This window comes from Megascapheus bottae, chromosome 2 (genome assembly GCF_031878675.1).
Source record: "Megascapheus bottae isolate mThoBot1 chromosome 2, mThoBot2.hap1, whole genome shotgun sequence".
NCBI lineage: Eukaryota > Metazoa > Chordata > Mammalia > Rodentia > Geomyidae > Megascapheus > Megascapheus bottae.
In genome coordinates, this window is record NC_143510.1 from 60,606,450 (window position 1) to 60,628,381 (window position 21,932).

At 39.2% G+C, this 21,932-nt stretch overlaps 1 pseudogene; it reads left to right on the forward strand.

Annotated features, from left to right (window-relative positions):
- Nucleotides 1-14,759: 14,759 nt before the first annotated feature.
- Nucleotides 14,760-16,383, forward strand: LOC150067182 (interferon gamma receptor 1 pseudogene; annotated as a pseudogene).
- Nucleotides 16,384-21,932: the final 5,549 nt, after the last annotated feature.

Genomic DNA, 21,932 nt, shown 5'->3' on the forward strand with positions numbered 1-21,932 from the left:
GGCCTGTGGTCTGAACTGTGTGACACTAGCATTTGATTACTGTAAAGTGTCTGTTTAGTAGCTGACATTTCCAGTAAACTTGGGGGCGGGTTCAATGTTTTCTGAGGCCAATCATACACGTTTCAGAAAAGAGTAGACTGGCAAATAGTTTACCAACTGGAATTGTTCCTTTGGTTTCTTCGGAGTTAAAATATGAAGATTCTCCTTAGAAGTACTGTAGACCTGACTGAGGTAAGTGTGCTCAGCAATATTCTACCATTGGGAAGGATTTTCAGTCGATGAAGCACATGTGATCCCCTCTTGGGCCAAACTACAGTGGTTCCACTCAATATTTTACCCTCCAATAGTCAACATGGCTCAGAAGGAAATAGAATTTAGAGCCCTCTCCAGTTTCCTAAAATCAATGTGATTTGTTTTGTTGGAGAATGAATGCTAAATTTCCCCACCAGCTTATCAAGTACTAGATATAGGCACATAACCATTTTGCGAAACAATGTAAATATTTATCATCTAAACTCTCAATTCTCATGCTTAGAGAATATGAATTATGTTCTCTTCCAGTAAACATTTTGGAGGAGGAAAAGCCATCTGTTGTTTTGCCTCCAATTTTGGTGGTGACCAAGATGAAACTAGGAGGAGCTAGCTCCTATGGGAGTCACACATAAGGATTAGCTGGCTAATTCAACAAAAGCTCACGTATCTTTCCTCTTCAGACTTATACAGTTGATATGTCTAAATGGAAATATCCAAGAGATGCATACTCTTTTGTTATCAATTTTGCTATTAATTGTATTTGTTTTTATATTGTTTTTGTCTACTCAGGAAGATTAGACAAAACTGTTTGATCATAAACCACCATATAGTTTGCTGTTCAACTCACTGTTTGATTTGGTGTTCACATATTCCTGTGGACATGGCAAACATGATACCAGATTTCCAAACCCACTGTACAATTGGTGACAAGTTTTGAAGAACGTAGTGAAGTTTAGTATAGTTCAGTGTGAAGCAGCTAGTCATTACAGAATAAATAATACATTTTGGGGTTCCGTCTCAAAAGATTATAACAAAGAGGAGAAATTGTACTTGTAGAGGTTAGTACATGTACTTTATATGTCTTGAAATATCTCTTAGACAATCATTTTAATATTATAAAAGAATCATCTATATCTAATCACAAGTCCATGCTATGCTTATACTGTCTTGCTTCTAAACAGCTATAGAGTTAGGCTCAGTCTACTGTAACAGATGGCCAACTCTCAACACTATAATGAAATTGTCCTCTAAAGTTTGTGACACCCTTCTTATTTTTTTGCCAGTTGTTCAGCTTGAACTCAAGGCCTGAGCGTTGTCCTTGGACTTTTCTCAAGGCTAGAGCTCTACCACTTGAGCCACAGCACCACTTCCAGCTTTTTTCTATGTATGTGGTACCGAGGATTTGAACTCCGGCCTTTGTGCATGCTAGGCAAGCACTCTACCACTAAGCCAAACTCCCAGCCCCAGCCTTATTTTTAACACAATGTTTTATTATCTTTAAGTAGTTGTACAAAGGTGCTTCAGTCAAACATGTCAGTTTATAAATATAGTGTCTGTTGATCAATGCTATCCTTTTCATCCTATCCATTCCCTCAGTCTTGTAGCCCAATCCAATGACATTTTTTTTTCTCATATGACTTTACTTGATTCTTGGGTTTTGGTAACATTTATCACACTAGTTCATGATATCCCCACATCCTTAGTTCTATTTATATACATATACATGTATATATGTATGGGTATATACATGGGTTATAATTACAACTCTGTTACTAGCTTGAGATCTTGAGAAATTACCAAATCTCAATAATTAATATTATTAATAATAATTAGAAATAATTTATATTAACAATATTATAGAACACTTTGGGAATTATAAATAATAAATGAAAAGTATTAAAATAAAGTATTTTTTAAAAAAAAACACTTAAATGGAACCAAGCACTAGTGTCTTAAACCTGTCATTCTACCTCCTCAGGAGTCTCAGATCTAGAGGATCATAATTTGCAGCCAGACTGAGCAGAAAAGTACATGACAGTCTGTATACAAAATTATTAAGTAAAGCCAAGCATGGTGGCTCACTTGTAATCGTAGCTACTCAGGAGGCTGAGATCTGAGGATCGTAGTTCATAACCAGTCTGGGCATTAAAGACTGTGAGACTCTTATCTCCAGTTAACTACTAGAAAACCCAAAGTGGCACTGTGGCTCCAGGGGTAAGGTAGTAGCCTTGAGCTGAAGAGCTCAGGGACAGTGCCCAGGCCTAGAGTTCAAGCCCCATGACCAACAAAAAAAAATAATGATAACAACAATGACAGTTATAAGCAAAAAACTGTGCTGGTGGTGTGGCTCAAGAAGTAGAGCATGAGCCTAGCAAGCAAGCTGAAAAAGCAAACCCAGTACCATGAAAAAAGACTATAGCCTTTAGATAATATATTGAGCAGAGAGGAAGGAAGGAAGAAAGCAAGGAAGGAAGGGAGGGAGGGAGGGAGGGAAAAAAAGGAGGGAGGGAAGAGACCTTGTCAAGTCTATAATGTGAAGACACAACTGGAAGATGACATCTAGCAGAGTATGGTGGCATAGGCAGGTCTGTAATTCTGGCACATGGGACACTGAGGCAGGAGGTCTTGGTTGAAGCCTAGCCTGGTTCTATAGTGAGACAATGTGGTTATTCCTTGTACTTTCTTCTATTTCTTGTTCTGGTCTCATTCTTTATGCCTACATAGGCTTTCTATGTGACATGTCAGCCAACTATCTATCACTATCATTTACCTATTAGAAATCTGTGACTTTGAAAAGTATATTGCACACATTATCTTAATATATTTTTATGAATCCATTATTCTTATTAATAATATTAATAGTATTATTTGTATTTGATTTATAAGAAAACCTGGGTTTAAAGAGATAAGCAATAGATCCAAAGTTTCACAGCTAGTAGAAGGATCTGATGTCTGGTCATCTCTACAACACAAAGAAAAAAAGATCAGAAGGTTAAAAAAATGACAATATCAATAATATGCACCAGAAGGCTTAAACAGTCAGTTATGTGTTATTTAACAACCAAGACACACTGGGAAAAATGCATTGTTAGGCAATCCTTGTTAGATGCTACCATCTCTGAGCACATCAAAGAGAAGAGTGTACTTAGGCTACAAAGTCACAAGATGACTCTAATGGGACTGTCACCATATGAAAAAATGACTATGCATAAGATTACCTCACACCTTTAAGATAAGAGAGTAAAATTGAAAGCAGTCAATATTTTACAAAAAAATGAACATGAAAACTTGTATGATATGGTACAGACAGGAAGACCCAAGGAAAACGTTTCTATTTCCACTTCTACTCTGAGGCTTATGAAGAATCTTTCTTTTTTTTTTCTTAGAACCCTTAGTCTGCAGGGTCAAAATAAGCAACGATCATATAAGTGAGGTGGTAGATCAAGATATGCATAGAACTGCACTCTCGTGGTTGGCATTCAATTCTTCCCCGCAGTCATTCTTTAGAAGCCAGCTCATGGGATCAGAGAGGCATCCAAAGTTCCCTGATGTGCTGTATGCAAGCATGCTGTTTTGTTTTTTCATGCTCTACCTTAGCTGCCACTCAGAACTGCCAATCGTTTTGGGTAAATTCATTGCCATAGCACATTTCTGTACACAAAAATCTGCTCTAGAGACATCAGGTTTTCCAAGCTGTGCAGATGGCCTGGAAAATGTTGAGGTCTAGAAGTTTTAGTAATCTGCAAAACAAATAAATGTTATGACAAAAGAAATGGGGACAAAACTGTTTTAGCCCAATACAGCCATGACTTTGCAATGTTTTATGGTAAGGTTGTTTCTTTTTTTTTTTTCCTTTTTCTGCTAATATTTTTTTTTTTTTGCTAGTCCTTGGACTTGAAATCAGAGCCCGGGCGCTGTCCTTGAGCTTTCCTAAGGCTAGCGCTCTGTCACTTAAGCCACACTACCACTTCTGGCCTTTTCTTTGTATATGGCACTGAGGAATCAAACCCAGAGCTTCACATATGCTAGGCAAGCATTCTACCACTAGCCACAGTCACCATCCCATTAGGTTGTTCTTCATTGTTTACTTTTTGTTTGGGGAGGGTGGAGACAATCTCACTACATAACTAAAACTGAACCTTCTATACAGCTCTCACTGGCTTTAAATATAGCTCCTCTTGATTTAGCTTCCCAAGTATTAAGATTACAGGTGTGTCACCTGACATAGTTTCCATGACTTGTCTCTTTGATATCAGGAGCTGGCTTCTAAAGAATAACTGTGGGGAAGAATTGAATGCCAACCACCAGTGCAGTTCTAAGCATATCCTGACCTACCTTATCTCACTTGTGTGTTCATCATTTGCTCATTTTGACCCTTCAGACTAAGGGGTCTAAGCTAAAAGAGGAAGGTAGATTTCTCATAAGCCCCAAAGTATAAGTGGAAATAAAAATGTTTTTCTTGGGTCTTTCAGTCTGTACCATGTTGCACAAGTTTTTGTGTTTATTTTTGCAAAATATTGATTGCCTTCACTCTAATCACAATGTACTTGTGAATAATAATGCCAGGTAAATTTTTGTTATCTGTCAGGAATTCTACACACATCATTTCACTTTATTATCACAATGTCTAGCATGCTCAGTGTTACTGTACCCATTTTACAATAGGAATCCCAGGTTCTGAGATGCCTATTGTCTTTCCTGGTCACTCAAATGTTGAGCAGGAGAGTCTGAACATGATTTCCTGTTATTGGATTACAAAGATAATCTAGCTGGGCACTGGTGGTTCACACCTATCCATAATTCTAGCTATGCAGGAGGCTGAGGTTTGAGGGTCACAGTTTGAAGCCAGCTATGGCAGGAAAACCCAGGAGATTCCAATTAACCATCATAGATAGTTGTGTCTATCCTCAAATACAAAAGCTCAGTCATGTATTCTATTCTGAAAAAGAGAGAGATACCCAATCACTCAGTTAAACTAGCTAGGAATTTTAATAAGCCATGCCTGACTGTACCTACAATTTGGAGAGTAGAATGCAATGCTAGTCTTCCATTCAGTAGGGGTTTTTTTTTTGATTCCTCAGTACCACTTTATTGTTTTTGTTTTTGTTTTAATTTTTATTATAATTAATAAAAGGGTTACATGATATTTGCCAGATAGAAGGTGCATTAATTCCCATACATTGATACCCTTTCACAGGTCTTGGTACCCATTACCCTCCCCCCAACTCCCCCCCATCTTGGTTTTCCCCCCTTCCCTATCAAATTTCAAATAACCAAATACAAATAAATTCAATATATCAGATAACAAAGTGAGATACTGTAACAATATGAGATACCCAAGGGACAGCAAAGGAGATGAGAGATAACATAGTACATTAAGGACAACAATCATTCATTATATGCTTTTATTTCAATATCCTGGAGGTCCTTTCAATTAGCTTCTTGCTCTATTGCAGATCTCTGCTAGTAGAGCCCAAGGTTTCTCAGTAGGGTTTTTTAAGGCATAAACCACGCAGAGGTGGTGTGTACCTGCAAGAAAGCAAGGCTACAGAAGCAGAAATTAGCAGCTAAGTGATTACAAATAACAATCACAATTACAATTCATGGAACAAAACAAGACTTACATTCTTGACTATCCTTCATTTGTTCTGGGTGTAGCTATCATTCATTCAACAATTTCATCTCCTTCATTAACCTTCCCAGCAACTAACTAGAACTTGTATCTGATCTAACAAATGAAAATATGTGACTGATCTACCTTAAATTTCTCTATTCCTGAAGTTTCCTCTACTCTCCTTTGCAAATCCAAGCCAACTTGGCCATGCTGCTTTTTGGTTCCTGTCATTTTCAGTTCTCACCACCTGGAATGGCCAATTTCTAGGCTCAGGTCATAATTTCTCCATGCTGGATCTTTCACATTCCTACTGTTGTATTTTCAGTTCTTTCTGGAATTTCTTGGAAATAAGCTAAAAGTATGCAATTTATGTGTGAAGGTAATAATAAAGTAGCTATGCTCAGTTTCCTTCATTTCTTTCTTTTGCTATCACAGAACTTCCATATTTCCATAGGGCCTTCTTGGGGGGCCGTGGTGGCAGGTCCTACATTCCCTGATCCTGCCTGCAAGCAAGCTGCTTTACAAGAGAGAAATGTGCAGTTAGTGTTGGGCAAGAGCATGAGATCATCCGTTGGCGACTTTAGAGGCAAGGATACTTCAGTAGCGGCCCCTGATATTAGAGATATCACCTAGCCCAGGGAAGGTCAGCAACTGTGATCAGACCTGGGTGACAGCTTTCTGCAAATGCCACTGGAGGCTAGAGGTACTTGGAGTTTCAGGACCAGAGTTGCATCATCTAATGCAGGGAAAGGGCTACAAGTCTTAAAACTGTATCTAAAACTGTATTCTTACACTCTGGAACAGCATCCAGGCCCAGAGTTCAAGCCCCAGGACTGGCATACACACACACACACACACACACACACACACACACACACACACACACATACACCATACCTCAGGATTCTGCCTTCAGATTTCTTAAATTCAAATACAAGATCCATCACAGTAGCTATATAACAGTGGTCAAGTCACCATGCCTCCATTTTTTCTTTATATAAAATGGAAATAATGTCAATAACTTCTATTATTTTTAACATTTATTTGATTATATTATTACTGTGTGGACTAGATTGGTATATCTATCAGATGCATACACTGTCTCGGTAGATAAACTATCCAGATAGACAGATAGCTATGTCTATATCTATCTGTATCAGTTTCTGAGATGTAGACTATATAAACATCATTAATTATTGCTATTACTATCACTATTATTAATAATATTAATATTATTGATTCCAGATTCTAATCTTCTAAACTCTAGGCCAGAGTTGGGCAAGACTGAAAAGGAAGAGAAAAGACTGGAGATGGCAGTAGAGAGCCTCCAGCAGCTGCATTAAGACCCAGTGTCTGGTGTAAAAGAAGCCTTGGGCAGCTCTCTGGAGTAGGTTAGGAATCACTATAGTATGACGTCCCTTCCCAACCAAGAAATAGATGGTGACTCCAACTCAGATTGCTTGCCTTCGATCCATTCACAGTGGAGTCAGAAGCTCTGGAAAACCGGTTGAACTCAGTGACAATTAAGATCAACCTCTGTACAGTGTCCTAAGCACTGTGACCCATTTTTAATGGACATGAATCTTTGTGTACCTGACTGATTATTTTAGGATGTACCCTTCAAATTAGAATTAAGTAATAAAAAAGTTAAAACCTCTGAAGCCTCATCAGGACAAATGTTTTATGGAAAATGGAAAACTTAGTTCAGTTCACACAGATACACCCACCCAACCACTGAGCCTCATGAATTAACAAGTTTTTGATCATTTTAGAGGAGCAAGAATAGCAGCTTAAATGAGAGCTTCAATTCTGTGCTCTGCCTGATAAATGACTTTAAGTACCTGCATCTTCCATTGACCTCAGTGACATACTCCTCTAAGCCAGCATCACTCTAACCTACTTTGTTTTCCTTCTGCCTCCCCAACTGGACTGTGAGATGATGGGTGTTGAGACAGCCTCATTTTACCTGGCATCTATCTTCATCATCTGCAACAGAGGGAGGCATGTGTTTGGTGCACAAGTTCACCTTCAAATACTGTTGTGCTGGGAATTCGAAGCTTGAAGAACACATTCATGTTGTTTAATAATCAGGATGCATTTTTTAAATATATATACCTTGTTGCCTCATGCTGTTACTGTGTCTGACTTTGTTACCTGGTATAATGTATATACATTTATTTGTTTGTTTGAAATAGGGAAGGGAAGGGGAGAAAACAAGATGATTGGGAAGGGGGAGGGGGAGGGAAATGGGCACAAAAACATGAGAAGAGATATCAATGTGCGAGAAGTAATGTACCTACTACCTGGCAAATGTAAGTCTAATCCCTCTATACATTATCCTGACAATAAAATTTTAAAAATAAATTTTAAAAAATACATTGTTGCACAATCATTGTTGGATGAAACCATCACTGAGAACATCATCTAGTATACTTATACAAACTAAGAAGGCCACAGCATCACTAGATGATAGATATGATGATAGTGGAACTACCATCATATGAAAAGTGACATTATGTAATGTCAGACTTTATGTCTTACAGTGACTAAGCAAACACATATTACAAGAATGAAAAATTCAAGTTCTGAACAATCTAGATTGTCAGAAATATGAATGTGGGATATGCAAAGCGTTTGCCTATGGAGTGAAATACCCTGCTTCAATCCCAAGTACAAGAATGAAAGAGAGCACGGGGGGGGGGGGAGCAAGGAAGGGAAGGAGGGAGGAAAGGAGGGAGGGAAGGAGGGAGGGAGGGAGAGAGGGAAAGGAAGGAGGGAAAGAAAGAGAGAGAGGGAGAGAGGGAGGCAGGGAGGGAGGGAAGGAGGGAAGGGAAGGGAAGGGAAGGGAAGAGAAGGGAAGGGAAGAGAAGGGAAGGGAAGAGAAGGGAAGGGAAGGGAAGGGAGGCAGAAAAAACTCTTTACCAAATTCCTTAAAACAATTAAATTTTCTGGTAGGTATAAAACTTCAAGTAGAATAGAAAATATATAGATGTCCAAGTTCCAAAGAACCCAGAATTTATTTTAAACAAAAACAGAGTCTCAGTAGGACTTTGACTGGAAGAAGCACCTGAGAGCCTTCTAGTGTCAGAAACGGTGAGGCTGCTGCCAATGACACTAGCCAGGTCTGGAAAGAGAGGGCAATGCAGCTGCAGTGTCTCCTGCTGAATGATCTGTGATAATGAATCTCAGTCCTTTTTCATTCACAGTGTTTACTCAGTTGTAATTAAGTGATTAGTTAATTAGGGACTTAGTTACTCAAGTAATCATATGGTGAAATCTGCTTCCCAGACGGATTATAACTGTTCAAGGTCCAGACGACACACTGACTTTAGTGCCTACAAAGTATCTGCCCTGGAGTAACTGCTGAGAAAGTAGCGCTTTCATGGAGGAAAAGTTGGAGATATATGAGGAACAAGACATGGAGGGTTTACAAAGGAATAGAGATTGTTAGACTTTTATTGTTCCTTGAATGGTTTGCCTGAAAATATGATGAAGATTGAAATCCCAACATTGGAGAAGACTTGAGTAATGACAACATAAATAAGAATAGTAATATACATCTAATTTCTGTATTTCCATTTTATTATCTCCATATCCTATATATACTTACTGTAATAATCAAATCGTTCTCATGGGGTTTTGTTGAAGGGGTTGTTTTTGTTTTGTATACTAATCCTGGGACTTGAACTCCAGGCCTGGGCCTGGGCTTTGGTGCTCAAAGCTGGCATTCCACCACTTGAACAGCTCCTCTTCTGGCCTTGAAGATGCATGTCAAGGACCTTCCTGCCTGGGCTGGCTTCAATCCTCAATCTTCAGTAGATCTGATCTACTGAGTAGATAGGATTACAGGCATGAGACACTGGTGCCTGGCTTGTTCCCATTTTCAGATGAAGGAATTTCACCTCAAAGTGAAGATCCTAAAGGTAAGAAAGTATGAATGTTCACAATTCCACACTCGTTGTTGTCCCACTTCCATGACACTATGCCTGAAATAAATGGAGGCGATAGGCATTTGAAAACTAGCATACTGCCTCAGTCCTGTACACTAGAGACTTAGGTGAGCAGGGAAAAGGTTGGGGTGGGGGGAGAGAAGCAGCACAGAGGAGTTGTGTTCTTCCAAAAAGGGACAGCAAACATCTGGCACACGTTCCTGAAAAAACTAGGATGCACTGAAATACTCTAACATGGGTGGTTTACTTATTCACTGCATACTTACTAGGGACCATCTGTGTGCCAATCATTTCTCAATGAAACTCTATGCCAGGTGCTAAAGTGAGGCAGACACTGCGCCTTGACTTCTCCGTTTAACCTGTTCTCCACTTCATCCTCCTTGTGGGGTTTGATTTCATTGTGGGTTTCTGGGACCTAGAAGGATGTGTAAGTTTGTCCAACTCTTTAGGAAACAAAATCTAAGAAAGCAACTGCAGTGGGCTTTGGTCCCTGCCATGTCCCAAACTGATATACAAAGCCCACTGGAGCCTTCGTGGGAAGACACTGAAGAGAACTGAGCTTAAGTCCAAATACACCTTGCAAGAAGACACAGAGCTCTCTTCAAGGAAGTGGATACCCATGGTCAGTCACGGTGGCCAGATATCATTTCCATGAGAGTGTGCTCAGAAACTGCACTTTAGGTTGAAGGTTTCCTACCTCTGGAAACTGGGAGAATTAGAAGTAATGATAGAGGACTTGGTCCCTGCCTGGTGGAGGCTAAGCGGGAGCTAAGAGGAACCTGAGAAAGGCCTTGGTTGGAGCAGTGTTGATTTCAATTTGATGTCTTGTACTTTTGTCTTCAGTTGTACTATATAGAATTATGTTTTGATTTTTTGGTGGTGGTACTAGGGTCTGCACTTGCTGGGCAAGCTCTCTACCACTTGAGCCAGGCCTTCAGTCTCTTCTATGGACTTGTAGGAGGGCCTGCCCCACCACCCCCTCAGACTGGCAAGTGGCTCATCAGAGGCCCATTTCCCAAGGTCAGCAGGATAGTGTGAGAGTTATCTCTGGGAGATAGCAACTAGGAACATGACATCCAGCCCTGAGGGGCAGGAAGAGAAGAGGAGAGGATTGCACACCTAAGGAGTAAAGTGACAGTAACACTGATCGCTGACAGCAATCTGGGACCCAGAGGTAGGGAGCAATAACTTCTAATATTTGGACCGCATTATAACAGTTGGCATATTTAAGGAATTACAAAATGAAAGTAACAACAACAGTAATAATGATAATAAGTTACTTTGGAGTCACACTGCTGAGGCAGGATACACATATATCAAAGCCTTTTGTTTCTAAACTGGCCCTGTCTTTAGGCTGTCCAATAGTAATAGGGCCATGGAAAATAGGTCCAATAACTAATTCTCAATCAGATGATAGAATGCGTGTCTGAAATACTGAGCTATGCCATCAGAGTCATTCGTGAGGCCACTGTTATTCCAGTTATCTCCTTGTGGAGTTCTCAATGACCCGAGATAGGATCCTTCGGTCTCAACCTAAGCCAAGTCAAGACCATCCTGTATCATCCCACACAGAACTGCCTTCTGTGATTGGAATGAGAGGAGTTCTTTGTCATATCCTTGAGCAGGTAAATGGAAGAGTTCAAGAGCCTTAGGCATTCATCTCATTGAAGAAAAGATCATACTTCCTTCTTTATACTTTTCCTGTCTCATATTCCTTCTTAATCACAATTTGGTGCACACTTTCATAGTAAATGGATAAGCTTTGTCTATCACATATGTACATAAATAGAAAAATACTTTGCAAGTGGTTCTAGTACTCAATAATACTGGAATATTTTCACAATATTGCCAAATCCAGAGAATGATGACTGAGGCAGATGAAGGAAGAAAACAGCTTGCTGTATTGTAAGCCATACAGAAACAGTGCTTTGCCTTTATCACTCTCCTCTTCCATCCCTTGCTTTCTGGTAGCATATCAGAAAAATTGATCACAGCTCATTGTACCACCCACAACTTGAGCAGCTCTGCAAATCAGTTGTTCTTGAATGAGTCAGCACACACCTAAGCATTTGGTCACCCAGCAGAAGCACCCAGGCTGCAGGTCCCCAGATAGACCTCAGCTGCTGCTCTCTCTGTGAGTAAACACTTTCTAGCAGCCTGTCAAGAGGGCTTGCAGTCGGATCACAGGTATACATCTTCTCAGAGTTGAGTGAAGTCTCCATTTTGTGCAGAAAATGAGCTGGTGGGTTTGGAGTTCCTGTGACTGCTCTAAAATGAGCCAAAACAGCCAGACAGGGTTTTACTGTGCTATACTGTGCTGTTTACCCTGCTGCCTGGAAGAAGCATTCTCTGCCCACATTACAGTAACCAGCAGTGGGTGGCCCACAGTTTCATGACCGCCAACTTCACACAGTGCACTAAGCTATATATAAAACCACTGCTGTCTGCCTCTACTTTAATTTTTCTCCTTGAGATACAGCGCTTTAAAAAAAAATCTGTGGATAAAGCTACTCTACTTGTCTTCAGTGTTGGGAAGTTTTTAGCAAAGGCTCTGAGGGAGAAATAAGAAGGTCTGAGTTATGTGTTGCCCATGCATATTATACTCAAAATTAACTGGCAAACACTTCCCACTAATAAAATGAAAATCATCCTCACAGTTTCATGGTCTTTGGGAAAAGCAAAAAAAACAAAAAAGGTATAAAGTCATATGGGGAAAACACAATTTCTTGGTTTTCAAATTTAAGTCTGTTTGCAGTCTTGTATCAAAGACTTCTAAAAGTATAGGATACCATTGAATTAGTATACTGACAATTTGTGTTTTGAGGATTTGGAATCACAGCATTAAACAGTACATGTGTTTTGATCATTTTCTGTTTCACAATTTCATTGTTTTGAAAGCTTTCTGTGTTTTTAACTTCTGGGTAAGATTAAGATTTCATTTTAAAGAGTTGTTTTGATTTTAACTTTTTCATGAAAATGAACTCAATTCTTATTTTTCACATGCCAAAGGAACAGCAATTCCTCTATGTCTGGTTCCTAAAGGAGAAAGCAAGGCAATAAAGTCAACATTGAAATGAGGTTTCAGAGTAACTTTAGGGGATAAAGTGACTTAATAAGGTACTTTTTAAAAGATCAATATTAAAGATCTTCATTAAGTATTTTTTTAAGAAACTAATTATGTGCAGTTGAGGTAGAATGATCTTGGCTTATGCAAATTTTAATAGTCAGAAGATCTTAGTGGACCACAAACTGGAAATGAAATGTCAACATATGCACCATGCTTGGTAAAACAATAAACAAAAACAAACCAGGCATTTTCCTAGCATTACTACTGATCTGCACTGCATCTCCACATCTTAATGAAGATAGAAAAGTGATAAGTATCTTCTATAACCAGCAAAGGTCACCAATGACCACAAATTGGAAAATCAGAAGACTGCTTGCCAGTCACAGGGCTTGTTTTTTCCAGCATCTCATGTTACTGGCCAAGTCCTCTTCCTTTGTCTCTAGAGTCCATTCTCCCTTCTACTGGCACTCAGCTTCCTCTAGCCATTTCCCCCACCCCTTGCTGTCCTGTCTCTGTATGCTTCTGTAACCGTGAATTGTAGACTTGGACCTTTTTTCTCACTCTATATACATTGTCTGATGATCTGAACTACTTTTAAGACTTTTTGTTCCACCTAGAGATCCTCAGTCTAGAGCAGAGTCATCTCCTGAACTAAGAACCACCATGTCCAACTGCAGCTGGATCTTCTGTTGTTTCTCTCTCTCTCTCTCTCTCTGTCTCTCTCTCTCTGTCTCTCTCTCTCTGTCTCTCTCTCTCTCTCCCTCTCTCTCTCTCTCTCTCCCTCTCTCTCTCTCTCTCTCTCTCTCTCTCTGTCTCTCTCTGTCTCTCTCTGTCTGTCTCTCTCTCTCTGTCTGTCTCTCTCTGTCTGTCTGTCTCTCTCTCTCTCTCTCTCTCTCTCTCTGTCTCTCTCTCTCTGTCTGTCTCTCTCTGTCTGTCTCTCTCTCTCTCTCTCTCTCTCTCTCTCTCTCTCTCTCTCTCTCTCTCTCTCTCTCTGTCTGTCTGTCACTGTCCCTGTCTCTCTGTTTTTTTCTCTCTCTCTCTTTTTCTCTCCTCCTCCTCCTCTTCTTCCTTGTCCTCCACCTCTTCTTTTCTCTTGCTCAGTACCACAGCTTTCCATTAGTGGGTCCAATCACACTCTTCAGGGCTTATTCAAAGCATTCCTGCTATACAAAATAATTGAAAAAGTTCCTCTTTTGGAGATTACTTTTGTCCATCTGTTCTTTCTTATCCATCACTCTGTGGTTGATGGGAGGGAGAAATTGCCTGAGTCTTATCCCTAAGAATCTCCAAAGATCTTCTTTTTCCCCATCCACATCATTTCAGGTGTCTTTTTTTTCTGGAAAAGCTTAACTTTTGACAAAGTTTCAACTCTAGGGGGGAAAAACTGACACCAAGTTCTCCCTGAAGGTTGCCAGTGACTCACATCTGTATTCCTAGCTACTCAGGAGGAAGATATCTGAGGATCATGGTTCAAATCTGGCCCAGGAAGGAAAGTTCATGAGATTCTTATCTCCAAATAGCCACCCAAAAAAATCCAGAAGTGGGGCTGTGCCTCGGTGTTCTAGTGCTAGCTTTGTGCACAAAAAGCTCAGGGACAGAACCCAGGCCCTGAATTCAATTCCCCCGACCCCCCAAAAAATTATTCCCAAAGCATATAAAACTAGTGCTGATGGGGGAAAACAGGTGATGAGGAAAGGTAGAATGTCTTACAAGACCCTGAAGGAGGATTGGGTGAGAGTAGGCCCAACTAAGTGACTTTGGGAAACTGTGACTTTGACAAGAGATAATAAGACTCAACACAAGAAGAGTTTTGACATTGTACTCTAACTGTTCACAAATGTTCTTCACAGGGGTATGACTCTACAATCCTAAAATTGTCTTAGTTGTATAGTACATTTGAAAAAATATAAACATACTGCAGGTCATGAAAGGACTATTTCTCAATTTTGGAGCAATTATGAAGGAAAGTATCAAAGATAAAACATGAATTGCTCCCGGTGGCTCCGGGCTGGACCCCGGGACTATGGGTGGCAGGGTGACTATCAAAGATAAAACATGAATTGCTCCCGGTGGCTCCGGGCTGGACCCCGGGACTATGGGTGGCAGGGTGACGGCTCTCATTGTTTTCCTGCTTCTTCTGGTGCAGGCCGGGAGTGGGGCTGTGATGAGCCACACGCATCCAGAGCTGTCCTCCGTGCCTTTACCCACCAGTGTGATCATTACGTCTTATAACTTGAACCCTGTCTTATGCTGGGAGTACCAGAACATGACATTAGACCCAGTTTTTACCGTACAGAGATGGAGAATGGGGTTGATACCTGCACCGGTATCACTCATCAATACTGTTGCTGATCCAGAAGATCCTCTCTGGGCCAGAGTTAAAGCTAAGATTGGACAAAGAGAATCTGCCTATGTACAGTCCGAAGAATTTACTTTGTGCAAACAAGGAGAAATTGGACTCCCTGGACTGAATGTCAGAAGGAAGGAAGACCAGATCATCGCTGATATATTTCACCCCTTAGTGGTTGTAAATGGGCAAGTACAAGGAGTTATATCTGAGGCTATGTACAAAGGCTCTTGCTACACATTTGACTACAACGTGTATCTGAGAGTGAATGGGAGCAAGAACATCATGACAAAACACGTATGTGCAGGCAATTGCAATGAGACCATGTGTCAGCTCAGCATTCCCATGTCTCCTCTGGATTCTGAGTATTGTATTTCAGCACAAGGAGTCTCAAATGAATGGCCTATAAAAACTGAAAAGACAAAAGAAGTGTGTATCACCATTTCCAAAAGCAGTACAGGCGATTCTGTTTGAATTCCAGTTGTTACTGCTTTGATACTCTTTCTAGCCATTGTCTCATTATTTGTGTATTGTCTTATGAAGAATCTGTTTAGGAAAAAAAAGCATCATGTTACCCAAGTCCTTGATCTCTGTGGTAAGAAATGTCACCTCAGAGACAAAGCCTGAATCAAAATACACATCACATCACATCGTGCCAGACATTGGTTCTAGACAATGAGACCAGGATCAGCGAAGAGCAGCCATCTCCTGTAAAGATCCCAGGCCCGAATGCAGAAGATAATCCAGGAGGAAATAGAGAACTTTCTAGAGAAACAAAAGTACACACTACTGAAGAAAGTATTTCTGATCTGACCACTTGTGGCCCTTTGACGCCATTAAACAAAGAGAATTCTTCCCCCTTGGATAGTAATCAGTCAGAGCCGCACAGCTTCACCTTCAACTCCTATCACTCCAGAAATGGCTATGACAGTGGCCTCATGGGATCGGACAGCTTTGTATCTGACTCTGAATTCCTCCCAAATAAAGCTGAAATGAACTCAGAAGGACAAGAGCCCATAATGCTGAGAAATGCTCCCACATCTTCTGGTTATGATAAACCACATGTGCTTATGGATGTGATTGTGGATGGTGGTAAAGAGTCTTTGACTGGTTATTGGCCTACAACAGATTCTGATGAATTTTCCTAAGATCCAGTGAAAGGATCTGAATTTCCTGAATTGTTTTTCCACCTTAATTTTGTAAAAATGTCATGGAGTCTGACATTGTCTCCTAGTTGATATTAGCCAGATGGAATGTCTTCGTTAAGATAAATATGTAAATAGCCTTTTGACACTTTCATATTAGATTTAAAACTACAAAGACTTAAAAAATTCATTGTCGTTTATGAACTTTTCCATCTAGATGGATAACAGCAACTCTCTCTGTGTGTGTATATATATATATGTGTGTATGTATATATATATAATCAGTTAATTTTCTGTATGTTGCATAAATTTTATGATTATAATGTGTGTGTGTGCTCATGCATTTATATTTTTCCCAATACCTGTTTGAATTAATGGCCTTGCACTTACTCAGCTTCTTGCTCAGTTGGTGCTTCACTGCTTGAGTTATGCATCTAGCCTAGCTTTCTGCTGGCTATTTTGAGGATGGGGTGAGTCTTGTGTATTTTTTTTCCTGGGCTGGCTTCTAACTGTGATCCTCTGGCTTTCAACCTACTGAAACCTTTTCTATGTTATACCTAAAGTCTAAGTAAGACTAATAGAACTTAAGAAGATATATTACTAGCAACATGTACAGTTTTTTTAATGGAATATTACATTTAATATTTTTGAAATAAAGTACTTTAAAACTTAAAAAAACATGAATTGCTGTCTTATGTTTAGCATATGTTTAAATAGATATAGATACTTACACAAATATATATGTATGCGTGTGCAAAATACATCTATACATTTCTTCATTCTATTGATTAAGTAACCAGAGACAAGGACGGCTCTGAAGTAATTAGCACACATAATCCCAGATCTTGTTTTCTAAATATCATTGTTCAAAGGAAGGTACCTCAAAATAGGAAAGATTCTAGCTGTTGGCACTGATGAGGTTTACCATCACTATGGAAATAGGTGACTAGAATGGCATGGAAAACGTGATCACTGGAAGAAAGGCTGTTAAAGGAGTGAGAGGACAGGACATTTCAAGTATCATGGCTGTTAGTATTGAAAGCACCAACAATTCTAACCATCCTGTACTGGGTAGAATTCAGGAAAAAGAGAAATAATCTATGGAACTATTATAGTCTGGACATGAAGTGTCTCTCACAGCTACTGTGTGGGATTGCGAGATCCACAGCTGGTAGCTCTATTTGGGAGGTTATAGAAAGTCTAAGAGCAGAGGAAGTAGATCATTAATGGCATACCTTTGAAGGTTCTGTGGAGTTATCAGATCCCTCTTCTCTCTCTCTTTCATGCCTCCATTAAGCTTTCCTCAGTAACACTTTCCTGAAACCATGTTTTTCTGCCTCAATACATGCCTGAAATGATGCTCCAAAATAAAGCCTTCCTGCCTTAGGTCCTGCCAAACATTCTATCACAATGATGAGAAAATTAACTGATAAAAGGATATATGTAGATAAAAATCATAACATGAAATTTTAATTTATGATCATAAAGAAGGCTAAGACAACAATATGACAGAAGGAATGAAAATAAAAAGTATCACCATCTAATCTGCTTCCAGACTCTAGACTCTAGTCGGGAGAGATTAGAGACTGAGAGTTAAGGAGTGTTACTGAGAAATAAAGAAATGCTTAATTTCCTTTTAACTACTTACTGTTGTACATTCTGCTCTATGTGTCTGCAAAATGGCAGGGTGAGCCATTAACATAATCTGTAATAACATAATAGTTAATTAGTCAACACTCACAAACACTATGGGGAAGGAAGAACTTTTTATTGAGTCATTAGCTTCCAGAGTTCAGAGTACACAATGATTTAGTAAGAAGGAATTCTCCAACCTCAGCATCTAAAGCCAACTCTCATGACAGCTTCGCCCCAAATCTTCCCAACACTCCCTTCTCTTCCTTCTGAACTCAATGCATTGTTCACTTCCATTCTCTTCCTTTTACAAAAGGTAGCAGGGAAGGTTGTTGAAAGTGTTTCAATAATACAGTAAGACTTTACATTACCATCAAGATGGCTTTCTACTTTGGTTTTCCTGAATGTTATCAAGCTACAAGAAACTCTGTCCAAGCACGTAAAGCAGGTTCTGTCCAGAATGAAGGTACCAGTTGGAGAGGAGCAAGTAACAGAAAAGGTGAAGGAGAATGACTATGGTTTGGGGGGAAAAAAAATCACTGTGTCGTGTGTGTGTGTGTGTGTGTGTGTGTGTGTGTGTGTGTGTGTGAAAATAGAACAAGGAAGCTTGTTGAGATTGATTTGGGAAGAGAGGAGTGACAGAGAAGGTAAATCTAATCAAGATATATTGTAGGCATATGTGGGCAAGTCAAAATAATATCTCCTTTTACTACTAATTGAAGCTTATGAAAGTGTGGAAATAAAATTCTTTGCCTTATCTCCTTGAGTTTTCATAGAATGACACTTTATGTTCCTGGATTTTTGTTGTGCCTGATTTCAGGAAATGAAAGAAGGAAATCTATTAACCTATACCAACCAGGTCCTTCCTCTGCCTCACCCAATCTATCTGAGCACTATATATTTCCACCACAATATATCATAATCTTGCGCGCGCGCGTGTGTGTGTGTGTGTGTGTGTGTGTGTGTGTGTGTGTGTGTGTCTTCTTTTCCCTAGATTTCGAGTTTTTGCAGGGCAGAGATTGTCTCTGAGAAGTATCAATGTCACCAAAGTATGTTACAGTGTTACAATGCTTGATTATTTAGATGCTTAGTTAACTCTGAATGAATAGATTTTTAAAAAGACATAGTTATCTTCCAACAATTCTAAATTTAGTTATAGGTGAAGAGTGGCAGTAATTGAGTTTAAGAACAAAAAGTTTATTGGGTTAGATATGTATATACCTGAGCACATAGTAAATTTCTGTCAACCACTGTTCTACAACTAGGCTGTGCTAAAAATAAAAAGGAGATAAAGAAGAAAGTTCTTTGAAATAGCCCCTGAGATGGGTGAAGAAAACAATAATACTTTGATTAAGATCAAACCTTATGGTTTAGGGTCGTAGCTCAGTGATGGAGCCCTAAGTTTGATCCCTAGCATAAAGAAACAAAGGGAAGCCAGGAAAGGATAAAGAATGGAAAGGAAGAAAACACAAGAGGAAGAGAGATAAGGGGACCAGAGGAGAGGAGAAAAAAAGGGGGAAAAAGAAAAAACTTAAAATCCTTTCAAAAACTGTAAGGAAGCTGAGATTAGTGATATACAAGTATTTTATAAGAATCAGTCAGGAAGATGTATCTAGGATTTTTATTTCCTAGAAGATAGCTTGAATAGCTATTTTTTAACTTCTTTTTAATATCTTTGTCATTATGCAGATCCTTATCATCTTTAAAAAATGACAGTCTTTAAGGATATTGTTTACACCATCTACTTCTTTAGTGAGAAGAATGCAAAAAAGAGAAAGAAAAAGATAGAAAGAAGAAAGGAAGGAGGGATGGAGAAAAGGAAGGAAGGAACGAACGAACGAAGGAACGAAGGAAGGAAGGAACGAAGGAAGGAAGAAAGAAAGAAAGAAAGAAGGAAAGAAAGAAAGAAGAAAGAGAAAACAAACGAAAAGAGAAAAGAAATCCATAGAGAACTGGATACTACTTGCTCACAACTATAATCCTAGCTACTCAGAAGGCTGAAATTTGAAGCTGGAGGTTTGAAGCCAGCCCAGAAACGCAAACCCATGAGACTCACTAACTCCATTTCTTTTAGGTATTCCATTTGTTTGTGTATTATTCTTTACATTGTAGTTTCTTGTGATTTTTTTGTAATACTAAAGGTATTGGTTATACTATTTCCTCTCTCATAAATAATTTTATTTATTTGAAATTTTGATTTGTATATTTTACTCTCTAAAGGTTTGTTTATTTTTCAAAACATCTATTCAGTTTTGTTTATCCTTTCTATAGTTTTACTAGCTTTATTATTTCTCTCTTTCTACTGGCTTTGTTATTTTCCAATTCCTTGAGGCAACTTCAGGCTACTTTTGTGGGATCTTTCTTCTTTCTTGGTTTGGGTACACATTACTATGAAGTGCTCTCATGGAACTTCTTTTGTGCTGGGCACTGATAGCTCACACCTGTAATCCTAGATACTCAGGAGGCTGAGATCTGAGGATCATGATTCAAAGCCAGCCAGGGCACTAAAGTCCACGAGACTCTTATCTCCAATAACCACCAGAAAACTAGAAATGTTGCTGTGGCTCAAGTTGTAAAGTTCTAGCCTTGAGCTGAAGAGCTCAGGGACAGCGCCCAGGCCCAGAATTCAACTCCCATGACCAACAACAACAACAACTACTTTTGCTATATCCTCTCTAAGACTTGATTTGTCATACTTTCATTTGTCTCAAGATATTTTTTACATTCTATTTTAATATCTTTAATTCATTGTTTAGAAGCATATTGTTTAATTTGTGAATTTTCTTAAATACTCATTACTTTTATTTTTTTTTGCCAGTCCTGGGCTTGAGCTCAGAAAGTTCTTGGACTTTCTCAAGGCTAGAGCTCTACCACTTGAGCCTCAGCACCATTCTGGCTTTTTTTTTTCTATGTATGTTTTAAACTTGCTTTGTAATGTAACATAGGACTTATTCTGGATAATGTCCCATGAGAAGTTGGGAAGAATGAGCATCTTGCTACTAGTACATGGTGCCAAAGCTTAGATGTAGTTTGTCCCTGGTTCTCTCTCTTTGTGAGAGAGACCTAGTCAGCGTCCCTATTGTCTCGGCGCCATCTTCTTTCTCTCTAGATGTAGTTTGTCACCCAAGTGTTGCTACATTTCAGTTTAACATTGTAGGTGTGGCAGAAACCTGGGTTTCTTGAGGTAGAACCGGGTTATTGGCATATTATGCTTGGACATGTTTAGGAATGTTCTTACATGAATCCTGAATTTGTTCTAGCAGAAACAAGTTATTACAAAAAACTGAGCTGACCTTTCATTCTCTCTGGCTCCAGGACTGGTGAGAGGACCCCTGATTCTCAGAAGCACTCTCTCCCCCAGAGCTTTTGTGATTAGGTGATTATGTTTCAAGATATGTTTTTACTCTCTTTGAAAACCCTAGGACCCTGTGGGAGCTTTGTACTGGAAGTATGAGTGGCCAATGTACATGAAGAATGCCTGATGCCAGCAGAAAACTTTTACTTGTGTGATTGCTTAACTTTTTTCTGAGTAAAGATATAGGCTCATGAATGGTTGATTTTCTGCAGTAATCCTGTCAAAAGACAGGGTGAATGCCTTGCCCCCTTTTCCTCCAATAGTACATTTTCAGATAATAGGTTGTTTGAGTTTCTGTATTTTCTTGACGTTCACTGGGCTTTATTAAAAGGGGAAGACAGAGAAGATTCTACAGTTTATTCATGTCTGTTAATTAAATTCATTCCTTGCCTTCCATGGATATAAGCATATTACTGCATGTGCAATCCTTTATCTGCCAATAGAGCATCTGCTGGACTGAACTGGCAATTTTCTCTTTTATGTCTTTGGTTTACTTGTTAAATAGTTTTGTTCTGTGATTACTATGAGGCTTACAAAAAACACCTTGTAGTTTTAAGAGAATATTTTAGTACAAAAACTTCAATTTAATCACACAAAAACTTTACAGGAAGCAGTATGTAGCTGACTGGTGGAGTTCTTGCTAAGCATGCAGGAAAGCTTGGCTTCAATGCAAATACTTCCTTTAGCATTTATACCAAAGATAGAAGTGGTTTTCATACCACAATTGCAATTTGAGTATTCTAAATTTCACCATGTCCTTACTTTTACCAGTGAGTTTGATAAGTTCAT